At 31.1% G+C, this 10,419-nt stretch overlaps 1 pseudogene; it reads left to right on the top strand.

Annotated features, from left to right (window-relative positions):
• Positions 1-8,803: 8,803 nt before the first annotated feature.
• Positions 8,804-9,868, top strand: LOC125842793 (BTB/POZ domain-containing protein POB1-like; annotated as a pseudogene).
• The last annotated feature ends 551 nt before the right edge of the window (positions 9,869-10,419 follow it).

Genomic DNA, 10,419 nt, shown 5'->3' with positions numbered 1-10,419 from the left:
ATGACAGGTTCAGATTGTCAGATTATATGTTTATATGTAGATGACATGTTAATCTTTGATCCTAATGTGAATGTTATTAATGAGACCAAGAACTTTTTGTCTTCTAAATTTGAAATGAAAGACCTTGGTGAAGCAGAAGTGATTTTGGGAGTTACAATCAAAAGAACTGCTAATGGTTTCTCTTTGTGTCAATCTCATTACATTGAAAAGATGTTGAAAAAGTTTGATTGTTTTGATGTAGTTCCAGTGAGACCTCCTTATGATCCTAGCATACACGTGAGGAAGAATAAAGAATCTAGTGTCTCTCAAATTGAATATGCTAAAATAATTGGGAGTGTAATGTTTCTCATGAACTATACTCGGCCTGATATAGCTTATGCTATTAGTAGACTGAGTAGATATACTCATAATCCTAGTAGTGAACACTGGAATGCTATTCATCGGTTGCTAAGGTATTTGAGAGGTACTATGAATTGGTGTTTGCATTTTAACAAATTCCCTAGTGTTTTAGAAGGTTTTTGTGATGCAAATTGGGTAACTGACAATGATGAAGTTAGCTCCACTAGTGGTTATGTGTTTACTTTGGGTGCTGGTGCTATTTCGTGGAAGTCTTTCAAACAGACTTGTATAGAATGTTCTCCCATGGAATCAGAATTCATTGCTCTCGACTAGGCAGGGCAAGAAGCTGAGTGGCTGAGAAATTTTTTGGCGGATGTGCCATTATGGGGAAGACAGGCTTTACCAGTCTCTCTTCATTGTGACTCACAGGCAGCAATTGGAATTGCCAAAAATAGTGTTTACAATGGGAAAAAGAGACATATTCGCATCAGACATGGTGCACTTAAACATGTGTTGAAACTGGGAGTTATTTCCTTGGAATATGTAAGGTCCGAAAGAAATTTGGCAGATCCTATGACCAAGGGTTTGACAAGGAAAATAATCCTTGAAATGTCGAGGGGGATGGGGCTAAAGCCCATTGATTGAGCTAGTGTGGTGGCCTCGTTAGGCCTCAATATACACCACATTTTCAATCCCTATGGCGTGAGGCAGTATTTTATAAGGTTGAGTTTATTTTGCTCTTACTGATTCTATAGCTGTATGGTGGTCTATTTGAGATAGACTTGATGGAATCACCTACGTGAGTGTAAAGGTGTGGTCGCCTTTTATGAAAGACTTGGGTCGTCTTTCTAGAGCACTCATAAGACCCAAGGTGTGTGTGCATGACCAAAAAAGCACTTTGTATCGCAGAGGTTGCTTAAATTTAAGGATATGGTATGTGTTATGAGGGTCTCAATTCATATCCGCTCAGTTCAAGAAAGAGTACTTCACTTTGTGGATAATAAGTTGTTGCCTCATATCACTACGTGTCAATTCAAATCGAAAGATATTGACACTTAAATACATGTTCCTTCCTTTTGTCCAAAATTTGTTCTTACTCTTTATCTTTGCATTAGTGGGGGATTGTGATATTAATTCTACCTTTATTCATTTTTGTGTAATGCAAAGAACACAAAGTAAATTACGTTACAAAGAGATTAATTTTTCCGTTTGAAAATATAAAAAGAGTTTCTGTAGAATGTGATGTAATGACTTTTAATGCCATTAACATTCAATATGTGTTATACAAATTAAGTCTTCACTTTGAAACTTCTCTTTGGCAAATCCTATATAAGCATGATCTTTCTTAACATTACCATACAAACAACAAAAAGAAAAGAAAACATTTTCCTTCTTTCTTCTTATTCTCAGAATAGTTTTGGGTAATTGGTTTTGAGCAACCTCCAAACTCTCAGTCACGAGTGCACGTGTTTGAGAGTAACTGTGGAACCTTGGGGAGCGACCGGCTACAACGATTTGCACCAGAGTTGAGCTGAAATCGCCTTCAAGGTAGTGGCTTGCCACGACACAGGCGTTTGTGATAAGTTATTTATTACTTTATAATTCCAATCTAATATCAGTATTGTAGTATTTTTCCCAACATGATGCCCTTTCAACAATCCAAATTCAAGAAAACAAGAAAGGTTCTCATTTTAAAAGACAAAGAATGATAACGAAACTGAACAATGAAGTTCATTTTGTAACTGATTTCGTGATTTGGCATAAATACAAAAAAACCAATCCAAATTCTATAAAACCAGATTTGAAATACAGAGTGTCATCTCAATTTGTTTCTTCCTTTCACATTTGCGGCATTTGTGAAACAACTCTAATGGCTTTGAGTACACAACTGGACTATTCATTTGCTTTTAATGAGAAGAATTTCTCTCACGCTTGAGATTTGGCGAAGCTCAGATCAGATGACGAAGGTTGATGATTCGTCGGAGCTCAAAACAAAGGATGAAGGTTCTTGTTCAGCTGAAAGTGCAAATCGTACGGAGAAGAAATCAAGTCAAGAGCAAATGGTTTGTTTTTCTTAGTCTTGATAATTTTGGGTTCATTTTTGGTGTTAAAATCATGAAATTGTTGGTTTAATTAATCATTTTTTTCTTAGATTTTTGCTTTTTGATATCAAGAAAGAAAGTGATTATCTTTCTGATTCAGCATTATAGTTTAAAATGTTTTTCCCTTGAATTATTTTCAACTAAAATAGAGTGTTTTTCAAGAAAATGATTAGTTTTTACAATTATTTTGTTACAGGGGAGAAGAAACCAATAAACTAAGATGGATTGTTTTTCAACACTACATTTTTAACATCTTTTAGTCCATAGATTTTTGGTTTCTTATACATATATTTGGAAGTAGCTTTTTCACTTGAGAATTTTCTTATGGTTTGATGGATTAAAAAGGCAGTTTACGAATTCAAATATTTTTCCGTTTTTCAGTTGTACCTTATGTTTAGGATATTTTATAAAACCTTAAAAATTATGTAATACTATTTTTATGAAAGGACAATGTAACTGCTTCAAATCCTATAACATGTTAGGTCACGATACAAGTTCATGATATGTATTATCTGTTTTGGCACACAATTGTTCTTTCGAGCTGTGCCACATCGAGCTCGTAAAGTGGACGTACCATACAAATTTTAGTTATGCCTTGTAAAACTCTTCATTTTTATCTCCCAATCTGACGTAGAATCCATCTAAGGTGTTATGTGCACCTCATATTCAAAAATCTTTTTAGCCTAAACGCATTTCAATCCTACTTGATCTGTCCTCTGTCAGAAACGTCACATATTAGTTTTTTGATTCTTAAAACTTTGGGTTTAGTAAACTCTTGAGTTTAATTTTTAGGTGATTGAGCGTATATAGTAATATTAATTTGGAATGCGTTTGAAACGACCACATGTTGCATTCTCTTGAACGTGTTTAATATGATAAAAGTTGTTTAAAATATGTTTTCAATATATGATTGGCTAGTAAAATTTGTAAATAGTGATAAACTAAAACTAATAATAGAATGAGCAAATATTTGTTTTCCTGAACCGTTAATTGGAACAAGTAATATGAAATAAAATTTCACAATAAAATTGCCCACAATTTTTTCAAAAACATAGAAGAGTTAATTCAATATGATTTGATATTCTAAAGTTCAATTTAAGAGTATGGATAAAATGTTATTTAATTTATTTTTCCTATTTTTCCTTTAGTCTATTTCAAAAAGTTTTTTTTATGACTTTTTTTAATTTTATTTTTTCACATGACATGTTTAAGGTTATGAGATATGTATATCTTTATTTTACTTTACTTTAACTTATGTACATTGGAATAAGTCATTTTTTAAAATTTAGTTTTTGATTGATAAAATTATTCTGTGTTTGAGAGTTAGATTTAAAATAATTTTATGTGTTCAAGGTTAGATTCAAAATGATCCTATATATATGATCAAGGATAGATTCAGAATGTCTTTTAAAATTCTTTTAAGTGATTTTATAAATGATCTTTTTTCCTCTTCGTTAATTATTTAATAAACTTTGACTATTAGATCTTATGAAAGCGATAAATTTTTTGTTTAGATTGTCCTAATTTTATACCAAATCACAAACACAACTTCCTTTTAAGTCATTAATATTGTTTTTGACTATGGATAAGATGTTATTTAATTTATTTATTCATTTTTTTCCCTTTAATCTGTTTCAAAAAGTTTTTTTTTGCCAATTTTTTAATTTTTAATTTTTCATAACATGTTTAAGATCACGAGATATGCATATTTTTAATTTAAGATCACAAGATTTAGTGATCTCTACTATTTTCTTAACCCAAACTACACAAACAGATTAAAACAAAAAAATATTTACTACAATATTATTTTCCCACAAATTAATCCTTTTTATTTAACTTTAATTTTTTTCTGCATCTCCATTTTGTCAAAATTAACCTGACCCGACCCGACCCGACCGGACCACTTGCCATCACCACTGTGAAATAATGATATGCAATGGAGCTATGAAGAACTTCTACAATGGCAGAAAGAAAAAAAAAAACAAAAAACAAAGTCACGAATTTAATGCTTTTGAAAATTTTGATAAAAATTAAAGATTTGGAGCAATTGTCATCCAACTACACAAAGAAGAAGAAAACAAGAAAAAAGGTATCAATTAAATAACTAATTTTGAATTTGTCTTTCATATTTTGTTTTCTTCAGTTCCCACGTGCATTTCTCCTGAGTTTTTGAAAAAACATTGTGCTTTGATTCAATTGTGAAAATGAATTTTTCACTTACCCTCAAGTGTAAGGGAATCTCAACCAGATTATGAATTTGCATTTAATGAAAAAAATTACTTAGATCGAGTGTTGATGAGAGAGATGGTACCAGATTTGATGGAGCCCAGACAAGAAGGTTGCAGTGTTGATGATTCAGCTCGAAACGACAAGCATAAGAGAGAAGTAATCAAAACAAGAAGAAATGGTTTGTTTTTCTTAATTTTAAATTAGGTTTTGGTTGCATTTTTTTTTCATTTTTGGGTGCATTTTTGGTGTGAGAAAAGAAAAAAATCATAAGAGTTTTGCTTTTAAACCAAAGAAAACTATTAGATCTTTGATTCTGCATAAGAATTTAACATCTTTTTTCCTTTGATTAATTTCATGAATGAGAAAAACCACATTGAGGAGAAGAAACCAAGAAATAAAATGGGTTGTTTTCAACTTTCATGTTAGGGTTACACACCTATATTTTTAATAGATCGGGTTTAATATCTTTTTGTCCATAAATTTTTTCTTTTAAACAGAAGAAAACGCTTAGATCTTTGATTCTGCACAAGAGTTTAACATCTTTTTGCCTTAGAAAGTTTTCATGAATGAAAAAGAAAACACTAATTTTACTGTAGAATTTTGTTATAGGAGGAGAAGAAACGAAGAAATAAAATGGACTGTTTTTCAACTTCTATGTTAGAGTTAAGCACCTACAATATTAATAGATCAGGTTTAAGATCTTTTTGTCCAAAGTTTTTTGCTTTTTTGGGGTTTAATATCATTTAAAAAAAAAAATTGGGTACATTTTTGGTGTGAGAGGAGAAAAAAAATCATGAAATGTTTGCTTGTTTGAACTCTTAATGATTTGATTTTCTGTTTTCATTTCATTATAGATAAATAAAAGATCGGTCTTTTTTTCCTATAGGTTTTACTTTTGAACAGAAGAAATCTTTTAGATTTTCAATTCTACATAAGAGTTTAACATCTTTCGTTGGATTATTTTCATGAATAAAAAAACACACTAATTTTGCCATAATTTTTTTTATACGAGAAGACCAAACCAAGAAATAAAATGGATTGTTTTTCAGTTTCTATGTTAGAGTTAAACACCTTCATTTTTAATAGATCAAATTTACATCTTTTTGTCCAAAGATTTTTTCTTTTAAACATAAGAAAACGATGAAATCCCTGATTCTTCACAAGAGTTTAACATCCTTTTGCATTGGATTGTTTTCATGAATAAAAAAAACACACTAATTTTGCCATAGATGTTTTTGTTATAGGAGGAGACCAAACCAAGAAATAAAATGGAATGTTTTTCAGCTTCTATGTTAGAGTTAAACACCTTCATTTTTAATAGATCGGGTTTACATCTTTTTTTTCCAAAGATTTTTTCTTTTAAACAGAAGAAAACGATGAGATCTCTGATTCTGCACACAAGTTTAACATCTTTTTGACTTGGATTATTTTCATGAATGAAAATAAACACTAATTTTACCAAAGATTTTTTGTTATAGGAGAAGAAGAAACCAAGAAATAAAATGGACTATTTTTCAACTTCTATGTTGGAGTTAACACCTACATTTTTAATAGATCGGGCTTACCAACTTTTTGTCCATAGATTTTTTGCTTTTAAACAAAAGAAAACGATTAGATCTTTGATTATGCTTAATCTTCACATCTTTTTGCATTGGATTGTTTTCATGAATAATATATATATATACTAATTTTACCATATATTTTTTTTTATAGGAGAAGAAGAAATCATGAAATTAAATGGACTGTTTTTCAACTTCCGTGTAAGAGTTAAACAACTACATTTTCAATAGATTGGGCTGAACATCTTTTTGTCCAAATATTTTTTCTTTTAAACAGAAGAAAACGATGAGATCTCTGATTCTGCACAAGAGTTTAACATCTTTTTGCCTTGGATTGTTTTCATGAATGAAAAAAAAACACTAATTTTACCATAGATTAAGAAGAAACCGTGAAATAAAATGGAATGTTTTTCAACTTTTGTGTAAGAGTTAAACACCTTCATTTTTAATAGATCGGGTTTAACATCTTTTTGTCCAAAGATTTTAGCTTTTAAACAAAAGAAAACGATGAGATCTTCGATTCTGCACAAGAGTTTAACATATTTTTTCCTTGGATTGTTTTCATGAATGAAAAAAAACACTAATTTTAGCATAGATTTTTTGTTATTGGAGAAGAAGAAATCAAGAAATAAAATGGACCGGTTAATTTTCAACTTCTATGTCTGAGTTAAACACATACATTTTTAATAGATCGGGTTTAACATCTTTTTGTCCATAGATTTTTGGTTTTAAATAGAAGAAAATGATTAGAACTTTGATTTTGCACAAGATTTTAACATCTTTTTTCCTTGAATTGTTTTCATGAATAAAAAAAACACTAATTTCATCATAGATTTTTTGTTATAGGAGGAGAAGAAACCAAGAAATAAAAGGGATTGTTTTTGAACTTCTATGTTAGAATTAAACACCTATTTTTTTAATAGATCAGATTTGTCCAAAGATTTTTGCTTTTAAACAGAAGAAAATGATTAGATCTCTGATTATGCACAAGAGTTTAACATCTTTCTGCCTCGGATTTTTTTTCTGAATGAAAAAAAAACTCTAATTTTACCATAATTTTTTTGTTATAGGAGAGAAGAAACCAAGAAATAAAATGGATTGTTTTTCAGCATCTATGTTAGAGTTAAACACCTACATTTTTAATAGATCGGGTTTAACATATTTTTGTCCAAATATTTTTGCTTTTAAACAGAAGAAAACGATGAGATCTCTGATTTTGCACACGAGTTTAACATCTTTTTGCCTTGAATTGTTTTCATGAATGAAGAAAACACTAATTTTACCATAGATTTTTTGTTATAGGAGAAGAAGAAACCAGGAAATAAAGACTGTTATTCAACTTCTATGTTAGTGTTAAACACCTACATTTTTAATAGATCCGGTTTAACAACGTTTTGTCCATAAATTTTTTGCTTTTAAACAGAAGAAAACGATTCGATCTTTGATTCTGCATATATGTTCACATATTTTTGCATTGGATTGTTTTCAAGAATGAAAATATATATATTAATTTTACCATAAATTTTTTAGTTGTAGGAGGACAAGAAATTAAGAAATTAAATGGATTGTTTTTCAACTTTCATGTTAGGGTTAAACAACTATAATTTTTAATAGATAGGGTTTAACATCTTTTAGTCCATCGATTTTTGGTTTCTAATCATAGATCTGAAATCGGTTTTGTTCATTTGGAAATTCATTTTTGGTTATTGGATGAAAAAGGTAAGTTTACCAATCCAAATGGAGTGGAAGCAATGTAGATGTTTCATATATCTAAATTGAACTAGTTTAGATTTGAATTATAGAAGTAGTTGTTATGCGAAAGACAATTTATGTATTTATGATTTTTCCCCTTGTGTGGTATGTGGGTGCATTTTCTTTACAAATACAACCTCTTTTTTGTTCCAATAAAGGTATGAATAAATGACCATTTGAATTCGTTGTGATATGGTTATGTTTGATGCTGAAATTTATATGATCTAACTTTAAATGGTCATTTGAGAGTCTGCATTGTTACTTACTTGACTTTTTCTAATTATTTCATTTTGTATGCTTATTTCTTTCACTTGTCTGATGATGCTGATGACAAACGAGAAGAAGCTGTTATAGGAAGGCTTGAGAAATTGCCTCCCACATTATGATGACTAAAAGTCACCCTCTTTGCTTGAGAACTGTACACATCAGTTCTCCAATTGTGGCTACAAAGAGTATTTTCTTTTTTAAGGAGAGTACTCCTAAATACAATACATTTAGTTTTTCAACTGGCATTCCCTAGTATTTTTTTTAATTTCAACTATATGTTCTCTTATTAGTTGTTCTCGAATGGCACGGAAGAGCAACGACATGTAATTGTACAAATTCATGAGTTGAGTAAGTATTAATTTTTACTTTCTTGTGGGAAAGTTCATTCCACTACATTTCTTTCTTGATTGAATCAAGTAATAAAACCAAATCTTAATGTGTGTTTGTCTTTGTCAGTTTTATTGAGCAGAAGAAGCCGCCCTGATGGACCTGTTGAAGTTTATATATTGCAATACTTTATCAACTAAAACACCAACCGGTCTTCTTTATGTGCTGATGGCGGCTGACAAGTTTGAGGTTGCATCATGCATGAGATACTGCAGCAATGAACTGCAGAATCAACACATGACAACTGAAACATCATTGCGCTATTTGGATCTTCCTTCCGAAGTATTTAATGTTGATACAGTTCAGCCATTAGCAGGTGCGGCCAAACTGTTTATTATCCTTCGTTTCAGGGACATAAACAAGTGAGTCGACATTAATTCAGCCTTAAACTCTCCAGACACTTTAACATTAACCATCTATACTGCTAATAGAGTACGAATGATTTGCATTTCAATATCAGTCTTCATTTTATATTTTTACGTTGAATCCTTCAGGTTCGAAAAGAGGCATTGAGTTTGCCTCTTTCTGGAATTAAGGTTGTTCTGTCCAGTGATCTTCTTCAGATTGCATCAGAGGATGACTTGCGTTGAAGTGGGCTCGGTTGCATTACCCAAAGTTTGAGGATAGACGAGAAGTATGGACCTCATATTTTTCTTTCCTCATTCGATTTCCAGCCATGATATGCACGAAGCTGAAGAAAATCATGCCGTGCAATGATTTCAGTCGTGAGCTTGCTTCAAAGTTTGTAGTTGAGGCTCCTTTTCACAAGGCTGAAGCACCCAACAACATGCAATTCCTTCCAAGGTGTGGAATGCTTTAGGCCATCGTGATGTGGAGCGGGAAAACAAATTCAGACCTGTTAAAGCTCTAGAGTTCGAAGAACCTTATCAGCAGTCTATTATTTACATGGATTTGAAAAGTGATGAGTGTGCTATCCTCTTTCGTGCAGGAAAGGTTTACTCACAGGGTTTCCATTTAGGTGGACAAGAGCTTTTCCTATCCGCACATTGCAAAATAGAACAACAAGGTGTTCACCATTGCTTGTGGTTGTTCCAGGGTATGCAAGGGGAGGAGTCTGAGCCACTTGCAGTTGATTACGAGTTTTCAGTGCGTATGAGTCCAGACAACGAATTTGGGAGCAAGCATAAGGGAAGCCATAGCTTGAATAATGGCATCGTTGTGGGGTGCCGGAACCTTTGTGGTGTAATGGACCCCTTTTCTGAATGTAGATAGTTTTTTATTTCATGGATGAAATTCTGCATATTCATGCTGAGCTTAGTATGATCAGGGAATGAATTATTTGCAGTGTTTTAAATTAGTAAATTAGACTTGTTCAGTAATTTTAGTGACTTTGAGATGATTTGATTCCAGTGACTTTGAGATGTGTGTATTTAAGTAGTTTCTATAAAGTTCCATCTATATATGCTTCAAATTCTATTTGGTTGTTCACATCTTTTTGCATTCGATTGTTTTCATGAATGATATATATATATATATATATATATATAAATATATATACCAATTTTACCATAGATTTTTTTGTTATAGGAGTAGAAGAAACCAAGAAATTAAATGGACTGTTTTTCAACTTATGTGTGAGAGTTAAACACCTACATTTTTAATAGATTGGATTTAACTTCTTTTTGTCCAAAGATTTTTGCATTTAAACAAAAGAAAATGATGAGATATTTGATTATGCACAAGAGTTTAACATCTTTTTGCCTTGGATTATTTTCATGTATGAAAAAAAACACTAATTTTACCATACAGTTTTTGTTATAGGA

Source organism: Solanum stenotomum, chromosome 10 (assembly GCF_019186545.1).
Source record: "Solanum stenotomum isolate F172 chromosome 10, ASM1918654v1, whole genome shotgun sequence".
In the NCBI taxonomy this organism is placed as follows: domain Eukaryota; kingdom Viridiplantae; phylum Streptophyta; class Magnoliopsida; order Solanales; family Solanaceae; genus Solanum; species Solanum stenotomum.
This window is presented reverse-complemented; position numbering and strand designations above follow the sequence as displayed.